At 40.2% G+C, this 19,558-nt stretch overlaps 1 protein-coding gene across 1 annotated transcript in view; it reads left to right on the top strand.

Moving 5' to 3' along the window:
* LOC124795097 overlaps positions 1-19,558 on the top strand; it is an 83,222-nt gene that overhangs the window by 3,547 nt on the left and 60,117 nt on the right. The window lies entirely within an intron of this gene.

The following is a 19,558-nucleotide window of genomic DNA, read 5'->3' as shown; positions in this document are numbered from 1 at the left end:
CGGTAATGATTACAACTGAACATCGTACTGATTATTATGCATATCCAATGTGATATGAATGTGTGTCTTATCCCACAAGTTATACAAACATTTAGGATGCAATCAATCGTGGTGTGCTGTACTTCCATTAGGCGCAACTCACACAGAAGTGGCTTGGCAGGGACGTCTGGTGGAGATGTGATAACGTTTCAAGCCCCACGGACGTTTTAGCCACGACTGGCGCGTCGAAGCGACGCTTGGCGGTGACGTCAAGTGACGCACTGCTGTTTTCATTAATTTGAAGTGTCAAAATGCTAAATTATTTAGAGATTAACGTAAAGTTTCGTGAAATAATAGAAAAATATCCTCAATTATATGATCATAATCAAGCAGACTATTTACAGTCGCTGTGTGTAAGACAAAGCCTGGCAGAACATCGCTGGAGATCTAAACGAAACAGGTCAGCTAATAACATTGCCACCTGTAATTGCGAGAAACTGACTATATTCTCAATCTAATAATCGAGAGCATTAAATGTTACGTAAAACTATTTATTGGAATACTGTCTTTGGCGGTGACGTTATAAGAAAACGGGAATCTGATACTCTTTTGTTTAATCTCAGTTACTTTCGTAAAAGTCAGTAATGATAATAATACTGTTAACTTAAGCTACCTCTGAACTGGAAAATGGCTACGTCCCACAGTTAGATTGGAAACAGTTCGTTTCGTATTTTGTTGACAGTGAAAAGGAATGATATTTAATTTCGTAATAATTGCAATCAGAAAAATTTAGGACTCGGAGAAAAATAAATGATTGCAGGTTCTAATAATGTAATACGTGAACAGTAATTTCTCACAAAAAGACTTTTGAAATAATCACGACCCAAATGAAAAGCTTCGATATTTAGTTATCTCGCTCGCTCACTCGCACCGAATGAGATTTATCTTTTCTTTTTATTCAGACTGAAAGAGGTTCTTCAAATTACGTAGTCTTAATGCCACAAAATATTTTAATGCTTTTAATGGACATCCAGTCTGCACACGCAAACACAACTCGGGTTTAGTAGTACAGCTCAGCAACAGCGATCAAGAAAGATCTAATTCCCAAGAAAACCTAATCGTCTACTCACAATCGTACATACCCTTTTATAATATTCTAACACTGTTGTCTTTGCGTTATTTTCATCCCATTACTAGTTACAGGGTTAATGCATCACTGCACTTGGTAGATATTGGAACCAATAAAATTAAATAGCGTTTCCTTTAGCGTACTAGGCGTTGTCATTTAGTAATTATTCCTCATAATATGGGTGAAAATTCGTTAAGTGTCGCTGTGACGCCGCAAGCCAATAACTCTCATTATTAATAATATTGTGCACGGTAATGCATAATTTGATCGTTTACCCTAACAACATCGTAAGCAAATTTTACCTAAGCAAATTTTACTGGTAAAGGAAAAATTGTTTTACGCTTAAGTACTAGTGGTTTCTTGATATAGATAGTGTTATGAGGTAAATGCCATTCCGCATATTTCTGTAACAATTATTACACATTTGCTTATGTTTTTTTTAAATAGCACTATTTTTTTTATTTTCCTGAACGAACAACGCCTTAGCTCCACAGTTATAACGTTGTGCAGTTGAAACACACTGGTTTTTCTGTGTTACTAATGGCAGGAACATAGAGATTATTTTGAGAAAGTGTAACAACAAAGGTCAAAACAGGTGATATTTATTGCAATACAAATCTGCACAAGGACCAACAGAAGATACGAAAAAAATTAACACTATTCGTGTTGCAATTACACAAAATATCTACATTCAGCATTACATTTTCTGTCCTCAATCATTGGGGTTTGGTAGACAGACGAGTAAATGCACGAGTCACTTGACAGTTTGCTCGTAGAAATTCCGTGTTTCAGCTGGGATATACTGCCCCATGTCAAGTAAGCCTCCCTCTTCTTGTCACTTTTTACTGGCAGAAGTTTACCGCACAAAATAGATAAAACTGAAATGTTGCCTAGGGCAGGTTCATTCCCCGTACTTCTCGGATTCTTTATGACTTTTACTTCCCCTTAGTTTAGTATGGCTGTCAGATGAAATTTTTAGCCTGAGGTACTCAGTTATTTTGAAGTAGTGTCAGCGCGAACTTTGGTCTAGTGCGGCAAGATCTCTGAAGTCTACTGGTTCCATCTTGCAGACAAGGGATCCGCTGTGTTAGGCGTTAGCGGTTACTGGAATCCAGTCGCCGGGGTGATATGCGTGAAAAGATCTTTTGTTCTTCTCTATAAGGACAAAATCTCTATCACCTGATAAGAAACTGTGTCCTGCAATGTGGAATTTCTGATCATCAGCAATAAAATATTTACCGACGATCAGATTTTGGAAATGTATTACAGTATTTTGAACATTCCTCACAAAATATGCGATACTTATGATAACTTTCAAAAGAACATCATATGAGAGATAAGAATTATGGTCAAATCATTCCAGGTTCGACTAGAGGTTTACCAGCTCGGACAAGTTACGTATCGATTTGTGCACAGCACTAAATCTTTTGCATTTGACTAAGACCATCTTCACAGTCGACGCGAGGACACGTCATTAGAATACACAATATTAATCGCATTGTGCATAGAAGCACCTAGAACTATAAATATTAACTTAACCATCGCTCATCATACTTTAATGCATTCATCTCTAATACGTTTACTCGATGTCCCGTCTTAATCTATATGTCTACTCTAATGAAATTAGTACCATTTGCTTTAGGCACTTTCCCGCAACCCATTTTAGTATAGCAATAAAATAAAGATTTTGCTACAAGCACGACCCACCTGGTATGTGGTTACGGCCTAGCGTGACGTATAATTTCTGTAATAAATTACAAGAAATTTTCTACGCTGTTGCCAGCAAAGGACGCATATTTCAATTTTTTCCTGCAATTCATCTACAGCTACATTTACATACACACATACGACAAACTGTAGGCCTCCGTTCGTCCTAATCTCTATTCTGTAGGAAGCAGAGTAAGCGCACCGTCTCTCTCGAAAGCGGTTTCTTTAAATGTACCCAACAGGATTGTGGAGAACTACGCCCTATTTCTTCCAAGAATTACCATTAAAGTTCTCCGAATAATTCTGTTACGCTTTCGAATGGACTAAGCCGACTTACTAAGATATCAGTACCATATGTCTGAATTCAGTCCAACAGTTACAAAATCATTACTGTTGAACATTGTCATGCATAAGATGACTTCGGACGCTGCCATATTGCTCTTTAGTTGGTTGCTCTAGCATGCAGTTTACTCTACAGGCGAAGTACACTTTCCGAAAATCCTTCCGACATATCTAAATCTCCCATTCACCTACCTTAAAACTAATTTTATGTGAACATCGCATAATATATCTTTTAGTATTATTCCTAAATGTGTACGCATTGATTGCAGAGCAAAGTGTTACAGTATTAAGCACTAGTTCCATATTTATAACACATTGTGGAGATTTTTTATCACATAACGAGTATTAAGTGATTAGACTTCCATTCCATGCGGAACCGATGGGTATACATGTGACCCCCTTGGGCACGAATAGATTCTTGTATTCATTGTGATATGGAAGCAAACGGCCTCCGAGTGTCACCCCGAGTAATTTCTTGCCATGCTTGAAACACATGCTGTGTCAGTTTATGAAGACTACTGACTGGATACTAGTATGAATGCACGGATCCTGCCATTGTATCCCAGACACGTTGGGTGATAAATCTGGGGGTCGGCTTAGCGGGTAAAGGATCCATACGTCCCTCAAGACCTTTGTTGGTCATGCATTATCCTGCTGGAATACGCTTTCCGGTACCCTGATCATGAGAGTGACTACATAGTTTGCCATTTTTGCCATATCTACATCTACATTTATACTCCGCAAGCCATCCAGCAGAGTGTGGTGTAGGGCACTTTACGTGCCACTGTCATTGCCTCCCTTTCCTGTTCCAGTCGCGTGTGGTTTGCGGGAAGAATGACTGCCGGAAAGCCTTGGTGCGCGCTCGAATCTCTCTAATTTTACATTTGATCTTCTCGGGAGGTATAGGTAGGGGGAAGCAATATATTCTAAACATCATCCAGAAACGCACTCTCTCGAAACCTAGAGGCAAGCTACACCGCGATGCAGAGCGCCTCTCTGGCAGAGTCTGCCACTTGAGTTTGCTAAACATCTCCGTTACGCTATCACACTTACCAAATACCCCTGTGACGAAACGCGCCGCTCTTCTTTGGATCTTCTCTATCTCCTCTGTCAACCCGACCTGGTACGGATCCCACACTGATGAGCAATACTCAAGTGTAGGTCGAACGAGTGGTTTGCAAGCCACCTCCTTTGTTGATGGACTACATTTTCTAAGGACTCTCCCAATGAATCTCAACCTGGTACCCGCCTTACCAACAATTAATTTTATATGATCATTCCACTTCAAATCGTTCCGCACGCATACTCCCAGATATTTTAAAGAAGTAACTGCTACCAGTGTTTGTTCCGCTATCATATAATCATACAATAAAGGATCCTTCTTTCTATGTATTCGCAATACATTACATTTGTCTATGTTAAGGTTCAGTTGCCACTCCCTGCACCAAGTGCCTATCCGCTGCAGATCTTCCTGCATTTCACTGCAATTTTCTAATGCTGCAACTTCTCTGTATACTACAGCATCATCCACGAAAAGTGGCATGGAACTTCCGACACTATCTACTAGGTCATTTATATATGGTGTGAAAAGCAATGGTCCCATAACACTCCCCTGTGGCACGCGAGAGATTACTTTAACGTCTGTAGACGTCTCTCCATTGAGAACAACATGCTCCGATCTGTTTGCTAAAAACTCTTCAACCCAGCCACACTGTTGGTCTGATATTCCGTAGGCTCTTACTTTGTTTATCAGGCGACAGTGCGGAACTGTATCGAACGCCTTCCGGAAGTCAAGGAAAATAGCATCTACCTGGAAGCCTGTATCTAATATTTTCTGGCTCCCATGAACAAATAAAGCGAGTTGGGTCTCACACGAACGCTGTTTCCGGAATCCATGTTGATTCCTACAGAGTAGATTCTGGGTTTCCAAAAACGACATGATACGCGAGCAAAAAACATGTTCTAAAATTCTACAACAGATCGACGTCAGAGATATAGGTCTATAGTTTTGCGCATCTGCTCGATGACCCTTCTTGAAGACTGGGACTATCTGTGCTCTTTTCCAATCATTTGGAACCCTCCGTTCCTCTAGAGACTTGCGGTACACGGCTGTTAGAAGGGGGGCAAGTTCTTTCGCGTACTCTGTGTAGAATCGAATTGGTATCCCGTCAGGTCCAGTGTACTTTCCTCTGTTGAATGATTCCAGTTGCATTTCTATTTCTTGGACACTTATTTCGATGTCAGCCATTTTTTCGTTTGTGCGAGGATTTAGAGAAGGAACTGCAGTGCGGTCTTCCTCTGTGAAACACCTTTGGAAAAAGGTGTTTAGTATTTCAGCTTTACGAGTGTCATCCTCTGTTACAAAGCCATCATCATCCCGGAGTGTCTGGATATGCTGTTTCGAGCCACTTACTGATTTGACGTAAGACCAGAGCTTCCTAGGATTTTCTGTTAAGTCAGTACATAGAATTTTGCTTTCGAATTCACTGAACGCTTCATGCATAGCCCTCCTTACCCTAACTTTGACATCGTTTAGCTTCTGTTTGTCTGAGAGGTTTTGGCTGCGTTTAAACTTGCAGTGAAGCTCTCTTTGCTGTCGCAGTAGTTTCCTAACTTTGTTGTTGAACCACGGTGTGTTTTTCCTGTCCCTCACAGTTTTACTCGGCACGTACCTGTCTAAAACGCATTTAATGATTGCCTTGAACTTTTTCCATAAACACTCAACATTGTCAGTGTCGGAACAGAAATTTTCGTTTTGCTCTGTTAGGTAGTCTGAAATCTGCCTTCTATTACTCTTGCTAAACAGATAAATCTTCCTCCCTTTTTTTTATATTCCTATTTACTTCCATATTCAGGGATGCTGCAACGGCCTTATGATCACTGATTCCCTGTTCTGCACTTACAGAGTCGAAAAGTTCGGGTCTGTTTGTTATCAGTAGGTCCAAGGTGTTATCTCCACGAGTCGGTTCTCTGTTTAATTGCTCGAGGTAATTTTCGGATAGCGCACTCAGTATATTGTCACTCGATGCTCTGTCCCTACCACCCGTCCTAAATATCTGAGTGTCCCAGTCTATATCTGGTAAATTGAAATCTCCACCTAAGACTATAACATGCTGAGAAAATTTATGCGAAATGTATTCCAAATTTTCTCTCAGTTGTTCTGCCACTAATGCTGCTGAGTCGGGAGGTCGGTAAAAGTAGCCAACTATTAACCTAGCTCGGTTGTTGAGTGTAACCTCCTCCCATAATAATTCACAGGAACTATCCACTTCTACTTCACTACAGGATAAACTACTACTAACAGCGACAAACACGGCACCACCGGTTGCATGCAATCTATCCTTTCTATATACCGTCTGTGCCTTTGTAAAAATTTCGGCAGAATTTATCTCTAGCTTCAGCCAGCTTTCTGTACCTATAACGATTTCAGCTTCGGTGCTTTCTATCAGCGCTTGAAGTTCCGGTAGTTTACCAATGCATCTTCGACAGTTTACGATTACAATACCGCTTGCTGCTTGGTCCCCGCATGTCCTGACTTTGCCCCGCACCCTTTGAGGCTGTCCACTGGACTTGTTGTATCGAAGCAAACGGTGTGCAGAAGGCTTTGACAGAGCGGCCTTTACTGTCGGGGCCTGCTGTATGTCTACACAGAAAGGACCGTCTGAAGTGGACTCGTCAATATGCCGCCTGGACGGTCGAAGAGTGAGCCAATGTTGGTTTCACAAAAGAGTCCCGATGTAGTCTACAAGCTGATTGTCGATGAATTCGCCTCTGGAGGGAACGTGGAACTCGATTTCGGGACCCAAGCTTTCTGGAAAGAGACCAATGTCTATGAGGATCCCTAATGGTGTGGGCAGGGATTATGTTTATCACTTGAACCCCTCTTCATGAACGGCTGAATCGGCAAGGTTTAGTTGCTGTTTGGTATCCAGACGAGACTTTGGGACCTCATTTGCGGTTGCTGCGACGTGCAGTGGGCTCAGACCTCGTATTGATAGACATCAATGCTTGACCTCATTGTGCACGGGTAGTTGATGTTTTCTTGGACACGGAAGGTATTGCACGCATGACGTGGCCTGCACATTATCCCGATTTGAATCCCGCCGAGCATGTCTGTGACGCCCTGTGAAGACAACTTCCAACGCGTCAGCATCCACCAACCCCTCTCCAAGACTGCGAGCAGCTCTGGAGGAAGAATGGCGTTATTGCTTCACCACGAGACCGAGGACATCATACAAGGCATTCCCTGTCGTTGTGAGGCCTGTATTGCTGCCAGAGGTGGTCACACTCCATACTGAACACATTAATCAGTTTTCGTAATGTGTGTGCAAATCCGTTAAGTAAGAAGAAACGAAGAACATTTTTGTCTACCGGTCTGCATGTTGCAGTTGCTTACATTATGTGTTCTTTACATTGTTTCTACTTTACTATCGCCTATATATACTGTTCTGTGGCAAAATGAACGCAACCTTGCAAAATTTCCTTTTGTTGCTATAATTTTGGACATCGGAGTAGATGCTAGACCTCACCTCACAAAGAACTCACCTCACTCACATGAATGCATGTCTAAAAACCTGAAACTCATGTGATATAGAATGAGGCAAATGCAACGTCAGCAAACAACTCTCTCACCATACATCCTGAACTCTGCAAATTAGAAACGTGCCTCTGAATAGCACTCTCTAAACGTAAATCATCAGCTGGTGGAGCAATGTTAACAGCTCTCCAGGTGATGACCACAGGTTCTATCAGAACTTGAAACCCTGCGCCTTAGTGCTTGGCTGACAAGGCGCCTCGGTAAAAGTACAGTTTGCAGATATAGTGCAAACTATAGAACCAACGATACGACTTCTCTAGTAGACGATAGGATGAAATATGTCCTTTAGCCAAGTGTGTTACTCGAATCGATACGTAATATGAAAGACATTTCTAACCGAAGGCTTTCCACGCCATGATTCCAGGGGTCCAGGGGTAAGAGAGGCGTGGGTCCCGAGAATTGCCGCTTCCTGCGGCTTTTCACCAGGTCGTCTACAGATACATTGGCGTTAGTGATCTCTCACGTTTTTTTGGTGTGACTGTTTAAAAAGCGAGTCTCATCGCTGTATATCATAGAATACCACTCGATGATCGAGTTGACTCTAGCCCTTTACCGTTCAAGTCTCTGTCACTATCATTGTTGTAGTAATTGCACTATAGCCATCTTCGAAGCTTGCAGTCTTGGTGGGGCGTTAAAATATTAATTCCATCTATCACTGTACCTGTTGGAATGACATTACCACAATAAAATTAAACTTGAAAATATTAATTTCTGTATCAGTTCGATGTAAGCGTCCTGTTATTGAGTGCAAGGGTGTCTCGTTACCAGTTAGCTAGGGTAGGCAGAATTAGGCAAGCCATTCTATTTGGTCTAATTCGAGACAGGGTTTTGAAATTGATTTAATCGGTTTACTGAAAGATTAACTTTATTTATTCGGCTATATTTTTCACTTGACATAGCTTTTTCGGAAAAGCTGTTCGTGTCCGGCAATCTGTTATGACATTGTAGCCTTTTTAGCAGCACATTCCAGATTACTGTTATTACTATTTTCGGCTTTAAAAAATGTTTTTATGTTTGACATTGACAGCTCTTGTATGTTTACATGTTTTCACGTCGTCCTTATCATCAGTCTTTGCTTTACGTGCAACAAAAATTCTCCAGTATATAGTATGCAGTAAACACGTTCATTGCTACTCTCATTACACAGTTTCAAAAACTTACATTCTTAGTAGAGGTTAACGTTAAACACATACTTTCTTTTGCTCATTGTCAAACTATGAAACAAAAAACAAAAAGAAATAAATGATGAAAAACGTGTAGACGAGTTATTTCATACACGAAAAAAACATAAACACTTTGCCCTTTTTGTGTTGCCAAATGACGAAGTCAAAATTCGTGGCTGAACCGTTAGCCACGCTTCCCCATCGACGTCAGCGTTTGCATCAAGGTCGACTGAGAGGGCCACGCTCCTCACCCTTAATAGGGCGGTACTATGAACTTCCAAAAATAAACTTGAAATGCTTTTATTTCATATCCAAAACAAGAGGTTAGTGATATAACATACTTATTTTCTCGGTTATCTAAGTGCATGGCATCCTATGGGGTGGTAAGTATACTTAACAGAGAACATTTGTGATACCAGATATCATACATTGTTCTCTGGTAAGTATTCTTACCACTTATTGTGTTTTAGAAATATTATGAAATAAGTGAGAATTAATACCACATTGCTTATATTTTATTTCTTAAACACATCAATACATGTTACAATATTTGAGTCACATATATATGTATGTGCAAAACTGTAAATACAATTATATCAGAATGAATGTAAGTAACTGAGAAATCTACATCATCCACATGTGCAAAACTGTAAATACAGCTATATGAGAATGAATGTAAGTAACTGAGAAATCTACATCATGAACAGCTATTACAAACAGCTGAAGGATGATGTGGCAATAATTGTTGTTGTTAAGAACAAAATCACAGTCGAAACCAACTGAATGGAGTTCTACTCATAATTACGAATAGGGCGTGTGGAAAGGTATGAAGCATGGCAAACACAGGGCTACATTGCATCTTACGTAAACTGTGGTGGAGCGTTTTTATTTCTTTGTAGTGCTGCAATAGGCACGTCGTCGAAAGGTAGGACCCTTTGCTGATAGATGCTGCCCTACATTTGTTTGACGAATTGTATTGGCTACAGTTGCTCGGCCATCAGGAGCATTTCCCTTCCTTCCTCTTCCAATCTGAATTACTGGGCCTTTTTTGATTTGTGCAGAGAAGGAACCTGTCATTTCAGTTGCTAACTGTGACCTGTATTTCAAGTGACTCAAAGGTTTTGTGCCAGACATGCATTTCCTGACTGTATCTTTATAGAGGATGCATCAATACAATAATAAAATAATTTTAGCCACGGTCGTTGGGATTTCCATGATATGTTGTAGGTACAGAGTAGCCGATCAAAACGATCCACCCCTCCCATATGTAAGTTGTAATCCCTGATTGATTCTAGACAAGGAACACTTTCCCTAACACCCTTGTTAGTTCTCAGAATAAAACGTTTTGATTCAATATTATGCATCGTGCTAATTACAATAACACACTTCTCTCCTCTGTCTTTCCATTTTGATACTCCTATGTCTCCAACCATAACTATATCAGATTCTCCTATTTTTAGAGTTTTATCAGCAGCTGAAGTATCTTTAGGAAAGAACTTTCGTGTTTTTCTGATTGTGACACAAGTAAACAGATATTTTCTTGGCAGATTTTTCATCATTACAACATTTGAAAAAAAAAGTTATAAAAGAACGGGAAGTATCCTAGACCTTAATAAGGAGCTGCAAGTTTTTCTATGACACATTCACCTAAGGACTTGTTACTGTTGCCTCCCTCTTCTTTGCCCTCATACACTGACAGTCCTAGACAGTACCCGTACTAGCACATGCAATCACCCAGATTTTAAAGTCTCTTTTAATTGGTTTATTTGGCATATACTGTTTCAAGGAGCTTCTTCCTTTGAATCCCACCATAGATTCATCAACTGACAAATATCTGGCAGGATGGAAGAACTTCTTGAAACAACTGTTGAGGTGATCCAACATAGGTCTAATCTTGTATAATCGGTCAAAACTCATTTCAGCCTTTTTTTGGCATTTTGGAATTATCATTTAGGTGTAAAAATCTCATAATCTTCAAGAAACGTTTTATAGGCATCACTTGTGCAACTCTACTGTTATAAAAGTTTCTGTCATTACTCCAGTACAGTCTAACACTAGGTAATGGATTGAATCCCATAATAACGAGTATTCCTAAGAATGCTCTCAGTTCAAATGGTTCAAATGGCTCTGAGCACTATGGGACTTAACATCTCTGGTCATCAGTCCCCTAGAACTCAGAACTACTTAAACCTAACTAACCTAAGGACATCACACACATCCATGCCCAAGGCAGGATTCGAACCTGCGACCGTAGCAGTCGCGCGGTTCCGGACTGAGCTCTCAGTTCATCAACAGTTAAATTTAAACGGTTATTTTTCTCTATAGCATACAAATTTGACGGAGCAGTGATCTGCTCCAAGAACTCACCAGTCAGAATTAGGTTCAAAATTGCCATTGGGCTACTCACATTCACTTCAGCTATGTTCGATATGCCAAAAGGCATAGACTAAACAGTGTTGCAGAATAATTGGTGTACATGCCCTGCTCTGCACCACGAGAAAGTGACACTTACAGCATGGTCAGTTTCATTTTCACTTTCTGTTTCTGGGCATCATTGGTGGATGTTGTGGGTATGTGTAATCGAACTGGTAGGCAATCATCTGCATCTTCATCCCCACCTTCTTCTGAATCGTCAGCCAACTCATCCATTATTCTATTTAGCTCCTGTAAAATTTTCTCCCCTGTCAGACCTCTTCTATTTAGAGCCATGATGAGGCCTACAACAAAATGGAACTGTTACCTAAGAAATAATCCCTTCAGTAAACACTAACACATTTTTGATGGTGTTTCAACTAGTAAATAAATAAAATTAAACTTTAACATTCGTCACTGAAAACGTGTGTAACCTACCTTTTGTTGACACATGTATGATTAGCCGCTATTTTGAGAACGAAATTGTACCCACCATGTAAGAAAATACTGTTCAATGAATTAACAAAACAAAATTGTAATTGACAATTTCATTAAAAGGACGAGAAAGTCTGAAAATGACCCATTTTCGGCTATTCTTTCCGGCTCGCGCATGGCATAAGCTATATATCGTAATAAATATTTCAGCACATAATGAAAGTGAATAATTTATACCACAATATACGCAGAATTAAGCACGAAATTATTGCCTTACCTAGGAATGCACAAATTTGCAGTGTTTCTGTCTTGCAGAACATGTAATTGACGACTGTTTACTTCTCTCAACAACATTACGACCAGAGACGCTCTTTGGTAAGAATGCGTACCACTTTCACTTATTTTTACATGTTTAGAAGGCGGTGAGTTGGGCATTCAAAAAGTGGTACGTATTTCTACCAGAGGTCGTTAAAGGAAGTGATTTGTTACAATACAGGTCTATGTAAACAGATGCTTCTGTACAAAGAGGCGGGTGGTAAGTATACTTACTGGTACCCTATAAAGAGTTAAAAGAGTGTTCGAAGCGCGATGTCGAGCATAGAAGTCTAAGATCAAAATTAAACCCTCACCAGTCATAAAATTCTTAAACCAGAACATTTTTGCAGACCCGGATACTAACCTGCCAACCAACCATTAAAAATCCAGGACAATGCGGGCTAACCCCTGACGAATGGTATGCCCAGGCAGAATGCCAATGGAATATTTATAGTCTGTAGATTCTACGAGTGCCTTAATCCCCAGCATAGTAGGGTCTTTCGATGTCTTAGCACTTCAAGGGTAGTCCTGCAGCAGTGCCATCTCAACTATTTCTTTAGAAGGGGGAGGGGAGGGGCAAGCAAACCCCTCTACTGATTTCGTCTTTTAACAAAACCGTTAAGAATACATCCATACCGACAATGTGGGAAGGCCTTATTATTCTACAGAGAGAAACAACTCATTAATACTAAAATGGACTCAGATTTATAGGTCGTGGTCTTTAAAACAATTTCGTTACTTCAGTTTTTAAAAAGACGTTATTTACCTGGGAAGTCCTACGTGTTTTGAGACAATTTACGCAAAGGAGTTAATATTTACTTCAATATCAATCGGCCAGAGAGAACCCTTTTGTTATTATTACTATTTTAAAAACACTGTGCATCACATCTTAATGAAAAAAAAGAAAAGAAAGACGTAAATTGTTTTTATTTGGACTAAAAAATTTTACGGACGATTTCCAAACGTAGTTTTCCTTTTGACAGTTTGTTTTTCATGACATCCGTAAGTTTAATTTTTCTAGTTCTGCCTTGATGAACATTGAGGAGGAGTAGACGGGTGAGACTCGACTGAGTCATTGTTGATCTGAGTTTTAAGTCGTTTCAAGGCGCAGAATGAGTCTCAGAGGATGCTGACGATACTGGAACTGTCAGAATGATGAGGCGAATAACCTCCTGAAAGAGTGCTTTAGCCCTGTCATGTTCAGCAATAAGTTTTCTTTCACTAGAGAATACCCTACATGCTTGTGTACCAGTCGGAATGGTATGCAGCATTTTGAGATGTGCACGAAGCCTGTTCAGGTTAAAGTCTGTTGTATGTACTGCAAGCAATTCTTCCAAACGTTGTGTAGATGGAGGATGTGTTTTGGGGGGGGGGGGGGGGGACGTAATAAGTATTTCTTCAAGACAGGATAGACTTTTTAGATCCTCTTAGTTGAACCTTCGATCAATCTCATTCAGAAGGAGATCAGGAATTTCAAACAAATCTTTCCTAAACTTTCGTTCTAGAGACAATTCTTTGGAAACAGACGGTGTACTGTGTGTTGCAGTTTCGCTGGTATGTTTCTTGGCCGTGAGATATTTGGGTCTTTCATGTTTAGGGTTTCAGAATAATCTTTGGATTTCTCTAACAGCGTATCAAATGCTTCCGTAGTCCTAAGATGTGCAAGAGCTACTTTTAGAACTTCTACAGAATGTTTCACTCCGGCTACATTAAAATTTGGATTCTGTAGGGATCTGGCCAGTTCCTCACACAGTTCAAACACTTCAGTTACAACTGTTATATAACAAATAGTTTCAAACTTTTAGAACCGCTTCGCATAGCCCCGTAGGACTGACCTTCATTCGTCTCTTAACTGAGCTTGGTACATTCAATAATTCAGTCACCGTTTTCTGGACTCGCTCATAGTTTTTCCTGAAACGTGTCAAAGATTTTACTCTTACAGCCCTTCCGATGGGACACATTGGAATCAGTCGTTGAGCTTTTAGATTTGTATACGTCTTACGACATTAGATGATAGCACAACGCCTGCATACACATTTTTCCTTTTTGCGAATTCTGGAATTATATTTGAGACGGCTTTCACAGTTACCAGTACATCACCCAATGGATCACAGCTTCTTGAAAGATTACAGTCGATTGTGCAACAAGCAATAGACAATATCCCCCTTCTGCGTGGGCACACTGTGTGCAGCACAGTGAAAAGCTTCAGAAGGAAGACTTTGACAAGGAGATGAAGATGGATACATGCCTTGAACCTATCATACTAAATTTTAAGCGGGGGTTTAGGACAAGGACTCAGATAGCAGTGACGATGATATTACGATGTAGACATTGGAGCAAAGTAAAGTAATATTTCGTGGTTTTAAAGACTCATGATTAAAAAAATCCGTTTTTCGACATATCAATGGCATACGTAGTGCCTGAGAACATTCCAGCCTTTGTTGATTAGGCATTTATATCCTATGAAGTAAGTAGACTATAATTTTCAGCATATTGCCCAAGGAGAAGTTAACTTTTCCCAGCATGATGTACGCTCTAATTACTCGCGAAAACGTGGCCGGGGAAGTAAGTCAAAAACTTCTGTATTGCGACGAGTAAACCCCTTTATTTTCAAGACACGAATGCTTTAAAATGACACGGAGGGTTTCCTGTCGAGATGTCGGAGGTTCTCTACGTTATCGGTCAGAATTCTCTCGAGTTACTCACAAAAGACGGTTAGTTGTTTCCTTGTTCAGTGGACCATAAATGCGATCTCTCACTGTAACGTCAGTTTAAACTCCTGCCTGTTACAGCGAAAAATATAATAACACACTGACAATTTTTACGTTGTTCTCTTTGCTAGACAATTTGTACAGAAACCAGATGGCACTTATAAGAGTCGAGGGGCAAGAAGGGGTAGCAGTGGTTGCGAAGGGAGTGAGACAGAGTTGTAGTTTCTCCCCGACGTTATTTAATCTGTATATTGAGCAAGCAGTAAAGGAATCTGAAGAAAAATTCGGAGTAGGTATTAAAAATCCGTGGAGAAGAAATAAAAACTTCGAGGTTCGTTGATGCCATTGTAGTTCTTTCAGAGACAGCAAAGGACTTGGAAGAGCAGTTGAACGGAATGGACAGTGTCTTGAAAGGAGGGTATAAGAAGAACATCAACAAAAGCAAAACGAGGATAATGGAATGTAGTCGAGTTAACTCGGGTGATGCTGAGGGAATTAGATTAGGAAATGAGACACTTAAAGTAGTAAAGGAGTTTTGCTATTTGGGGAGCTAAATAACTGATGATGGTCGAAGTAGAGATGATATAAAATGTAGACTGTCAATTGAAAGGAAAGCGTTTCTGAAGAAGAGAAATTTCTTAACATCAAGTATAAATTTAAGTGTCAGGAAGTCATTTAGAAAGTATTTGTATGGAGTGTAGTCATGTATGGAAGTGAAACATTGACGTTAAATAGTTTGGACAAGAAGAGAATAGAAGCTTTCGAAATGTGGTGCTACAGAATAATGCTGAAGATTAGATGGGTAGATCACATAACTAATGAGGAGGTATTGAATAGAATTGGGGAGAAGAGGAGTTTGTGACAAAACTTGACAAGAAGAAGTGATCGGTTTGTAGGACACGTTCTGAGGCATCAAGGGATCACCAAGTTAGCACTGGAGGGCAGCGTGGAGGGTAAAAATCGTAGAGGGAGACCAAGAGATGAATACACTGAGCAGATTCAGAAGGATGTAGGTTGCAGTAGTTACTCAGAGATGAAGAAGCTTGCACAGGATAGAGTAGCATGGAGATGAAACCAGTCTCAGGACTGAAGACCACAACAACAACAACAACAACTCTTTGCTAGACTTTGCGACTAGTAATTCTTTTTTAACCACAATCATTTACCTTTAACTACAATGAGACAGACCCACATACACGCTTAATACAAATCTTAAAAAATTGTGGAGTAGAAACGGTTGCGAAGTATATATAACGATTTCGATTTGAGTATGAAATTAATTTTCTTGTGTACTATATTTTCATCTATAATACTGTCCAAATCGCAATAAATGACAATTATCCAACGAGTTTTGATTATATTACCGTCACACAATCGTCATTTTGTGAAAAATAATACTTGACGTCTTTCCAAAGCTGCGTCAGCTGTTCTTGCTTTCCGACATCGCGCAGACTAACGCTGTGGAGCAACGGACGCAACATCAAGGCGTGATGTAAGATTTTTCTCAAGTAGTCGATTGACCGAAAAAAGTTTTAAAATGTATTCTTCCCTTCATATATTTGAACGTATGATACATCGTACCATAGGCAAATGAACCTGACTGTTGATCGGAGCAGTGCAGTTCGGCAACGCGGTCTTTGTTTGACCGCTCTCTGTAGCAACGCATGCGCAAACCTCATCCCCTCTACGCTTGCCTATCGCTCTGCCCCAATGCTCGGAAGCGCCGTCCTACGTGATGCGGGCTTTAGCACCTCCAAAAAATTCCTCGATAGATTTTTGTGACATTGTGCAATATCACACCTAAAATAACAAAATAGCAGTAATCGTATATAAATATCAGTCATGTCATAGCAGGGACATACATGCATTGAGAATAAAAAACAGTGCATTGAGAATGGCTAGCTACTAGCCGAAATCTGGATTTGCGTAATAAAATCTAAAAAAAGGACTACTGATAGTTCCACTCTATAATTTATAAGTCACATCACAGTCGCTGAGTGCACCCACTTTCCGAATGAAAGGTAACATGATGAAGATGAGGTTCGCTATTTGAGTAGTAAAATAAATGGTGATAGTCGAAGTAGAGAGGATATAAAATGTAGACTGGCTATGACAAGGAAAGCGTTTCTGAAGAACAGAAATTTGTTAACGCCGAGTGACAGGAAGTATTTTCTGAGAGTATTTGTATGGGGTGTAGTCATATACGCAAGTGAAACATGGATGATAAATAGTTTAGGTAAGAAGAGAATAGAAACTTCCGAAACGTGGTGCTACAGAAGAATGCTGAAGATTGGATGGGTAGATAACGTAATTAACGAGGAGGTACTGAAGAGAATTGGGGAGAAGAGAAAACTGGTGCACAATCTAACTAAAAGAAGGGACCGTTGTTAGGACACGTTCTGAGGCATCAAGAGGTCACCAATTTAGTACTGGAGGGTATCGTGGAGTGTAAAAATAGTAGAGGTAGACGAAGAGATGAATACGCTAAGCAGATTCAGAATGATGTAGGTTGCAGTACTTACTTAGAGATGAAGTAGCTTGCACACGATAGAGTAGCATGGAAAGCTGCATCAAACCAGTCTCTGGACTGAAGACCACAACAAAAACAACCTTCCACGAGAAAGGTTCACCCATATCACCTCGAAACTGGAAAACAAATGCGTGTCTCTTTACCGCTTTAGAGGAAACTGGAGAAAAATCACTGGATACACTGTGCAAGTTTCACGTTCGTTACCACAGCAACAATGAAAGCGATGTAGCTACGGCGTGAACGCAAGGTGGTCTTGAACGGAGGGAAAAGGGGGAATGTAAGAATACTGCCTCACCTCACATTTAGGTTTTCACGTGTTTTATTTCATTAAATGTTGAATTGTTCGTAGAGTGCGGTGGACACCGTCGTAGCGGTGAGCCATGCTAGGCGTACCGACTGCTGTTTGGGCATTGTTGACCTACGGTTCGTCATTTTCGATGGGACCACACATTAATTATTTCTGTGTGACCACGAGACTAAAGTGATCAAAAAACGTTTTGCGCCACCTGCAGATCTGCGAACGTGCCTGGACTTAGATTCAAAGGGAACCAAACAGTAAGTAATGAGGGTGGTGGCAATACTTTTTTGAACAGTATATTATTACGCAGGTGATTAGGATAACTGCTAACAATGTAAAAAAAATTACAGTTAAGATTTCTGCCTTCAGTCTGGCGCTCCTCCGCAGAATTCGGCGCACTAGCCATTCTATAGTTTGATTATACGTCATAGCCGGCCCTGAGGACCCGATCAGTCTCAACTACTGTTCGGAAGTGCTGTGCCATACAATTACATTAGCATGCAGAGGCTGTTCCTGAGCCACAGACTGAAAAATGAAAGAAGGGAGAGGACAGAATGTAGTAGGTATCACAAGATGATTCAGTCAAAAGCAAAAATTGCTACCAACGAAAATGCTAATCCCATATTTGTTGACTGCAGAAACCGGATCTCCCCCTCCCCCCCCCCCCTTAGAGTTTGATGTGCGCAGTCGCCCTTCCCCCGCTCCCCCCCCCCCCCCCCCCCCCCCCCCGTCACCGTTGAAAGCCGTTGGCCTGCTGTTCTCCTCTCGCTACTGCACGCTGTCGTTACTTCGTTATAAGATGAGACCGGAGCTTTTGGAGAGGTCCTTTTTAAATGTGTTACATCTGTCTTTACTTTGACTCGAATCCGTACGTTTTGCATCTCCGTATTGAAACGTCGCAGTTTTGGGCTGCCTTTTTCTGTCTTTTTTTGTATAAACGCTTGTTTGCTGAAATAAATTACCTTTGTTAAGTATTTGGTTGTTAGTTATTCCTTTATTATTAAAAACAACAATGGATGTCGCGATAGAGAAAGTAATAGTTCATAAGAGTTTTAATTTTCGCTCGTGTGTATTAGAGTTAATTTTCGCTTGTGTTTATTAATGTCGGATCATTCCTTCCTAAAAAGTAACAATTAGTGCCGGAGCTGGAACCTGGTTTAATTATTATTCTGAATTTCTCGTTGTTTTCAGTTTTCATTGCGGCGTTGTGCAATGTGGCTGAACATGCAGAAATGCGGAGTTTGTTTTGCTCAGTAAACTGCATTTATATTAATAGTTTCGGATCCGACGTATGTTCTGCTGACAGTAAAATACGTATGTTTAGAATATATGAGCAGTGAGTGAACTACGAAAAGAAATATTTCATTTCTCACAATATCAGTACAAGCAAGCATCAAAATACACTTTAAAGGCCAAGAAAGAAAATTTCTTTATTTCTAAAGGCAAATGCAACACTGAGTCGATAATCGCAGTTTGCATTTGACTTACGTAAAGATGCCGGAATCCCTTTGTGGGAACTACGGAATCTTACATTAAAATAATTTTTGTTGAAGTATACAGACGAATATGTGCACAGTCAAGTTTGCGAAAATGTTACTTAAGTGAATGTGACGATGAGTAACGAAAATAATTAGAGGTGAGGCAAAAAGTATCCGGATTTAAATCGGCGAATCAGTCGTTGTTGGTCAAGGACATCCTTCAGAAGGCAAATCAATGAAACCATTTCTGTCTGAAAAATTTAACGATTCGACTATCGCACATTTATCTACCCATTCATCACAATTACTGTAACCCGAAGAAATTCAATATGAAAATATATTACTTTTTATCACAGACATTGCACCATACATGAAAAAGGTTAGGACACTTTGAAAGTGCTATTTCCAAACATCATCACGTGATCTGCGTTGGAGTTGGAATGCACAGGGTACCAGAACAGA

The sequence above is a fragment of the Schistocerca piceifrons genome, chromosome 4 (genome assembly GCF_021461385.2).
Source record: "Schistocerca piceifrons isolate TAMUIC-IGC-003096 chromosome 4, iqSchPice1.1, whole genome shotgun sequence".
Classification (NCBI taxonomy): Eukaryota; Metazoa; Arthropoda; class Insecta; order Orthoptera; family Acrididae; genus Schistocerca; species Schistocerca piceifrons.
This window is presented reverse-complemented; position numbering and strand designations above follow the sequence as displayed.